General features: G+C 46.7%; 1 pseudogene; it reads left to right on the plus strand.

Moving 5' to 3' along the window:
* The first annotated feature begins 1,062 nt into the window (after positions 1–1,062).
* On the plus strand, positions 1,063–1,201 carry LOC122542381 (annotated as a pseudogene).
* The last annotated feature ends 368 nt before the right edge of the window (positions 1,202–1,569 follow it).

A 1,569-nucleotide genomic window follows, 5' to 3' on the forward strand; every position in this document is an offset into this window, starting at 1 on the left:
AGCGGAGTGGGAGGGGGAGTTAAAGTGTTCGGCCATGGGGCTGTGGGGTTGGTTGATGCGGGTGTCCCGGAGATGTTCTCTGAAGTACTCTGTGAGTAGGCATCCTGTCTCCTCAATGTACAGGGGACTAACTGTGTGGAAGTGCAGGTGAAACTTTGATGGATGTGGAAGGCTCCTTTGGGGCCTTGGACGGAGGTCAGGGGAGAGGTGTGGGCACAGGTTTTGCAATTCCTGCGGTGGCAGGTGAAGGTGATAGATTACTACCCAACAATACATTTTGTAGGAATGGTCCACAATTGCTCATCATTCTAACCAATGGAAGGTACAGTAATTAATGAGTTTATGCATCTATTTTGGAGGGGTGGGATAATTGTTCAGTCATGTCACTGGAGAAAACATAAGACCATAAGAACTAGGAGCAGGAGTAGGCCATCTGGCCCCTTGAGCATGCTCCACCATTCAATAAGATCCTGGCTGATCTTTCATGGACTCAGCTCCACTTCCTGCCCGCTCACCATAACCCCTAATTCCTTTACTGTTCAAAAATCTATGCCTTAAAAGCATTCAACAAGGAAGCCTCAACTGCTTCACTGGGCAGGGAATTCCACAGATTCACAACCCTTTAGGTGAAGAGGTTCCACTTGAACTCAGTCCGAAATCTGCGCCCCCTCCCCCCTCCATTTTGAGGCTGTGCCCCCGTCGGTGGAAACAAACTCCCTGCTTCTATCTTATTTATCACCTTCATTATTTTATATATTCCCCCCCTCATTCTTCTAAATTCTAATGAGTATAATCCCAGTCTACTCAATCTCTCCTTATAAGCCAACCCTCTCAGCTCTGGAATCAACCTAGTGAACCTCTGCACCCCCTCCAGTGCCAGTACAAAGGAGAACTTCATATTTACCCTGTGTATGTCAGTGTGAAAAATGGAGGTCCTTTGGCCTGCTGTGTTTTTCTAGCACCACATTTTTCAACTCTGGTCTCCAGCATCTGCAGTTCTCACTTTCTCCTAGTTGAATGACAGTAGCTGGTACTCATTAGACTCTGTATTTACGAGCCAGGTTTTTTTTCCAGGTTTTTGGCTACAATCAAGTTTAATTTCCGTTCTTATCAGCTTAATATCTGATACATCCCTCCTTTGGTGACGAAACATTAAACTGAATTTTGGGACATGGAGTTGGAAAAGAGGAAGAGAAGTAAAGAGAAAGTGAAGAAAAAAAGCAGATTCTTTCCTCCTTGTGGGCCTGCTCCTGGACCTGGGCAGAGTGGTCATCAATAGGTCCAGGCAACAGGCTGTGGAGTGGTGAGAGGGTAATTCTACCTGATTGCCTGCCCCTCCTCCAAGGCCAGGTGTCCTTGGAGAGGGAGCACACTGTGTCCAGCAACATCCTTGATGTTATGAGAGCGAGGAGGGCACTGCAAGGTTTGGAGAGTGTTATCTCCCTGTGCAACTCTATTTTAATTTAGAATCATATATTGTAGAATCAAACAGAATCCCTACAATGTGGAGGCAGGCCATTTAGCCCACCGAGTCCACATCAACCTGCATTCCGCCCAGACGTACCCTAT

Source organism: Chiloscyllium plagiosum, chromosome 39 (genome assembly GCF_004010195.1).
Source record: "Chiloscyllium plagiosum isolate BGI_BamShark_2017 chromosome 39, ASM401019v2, whole genome shotgun sequence".
Taxonomy (NCBI): Eukaryota; Metazoa; Chordata; class Chondrichthyes; order Orectolobiformes; family Hemiscylliidae; genus Chiloscyllium; species Chiloscyllium plagiosum.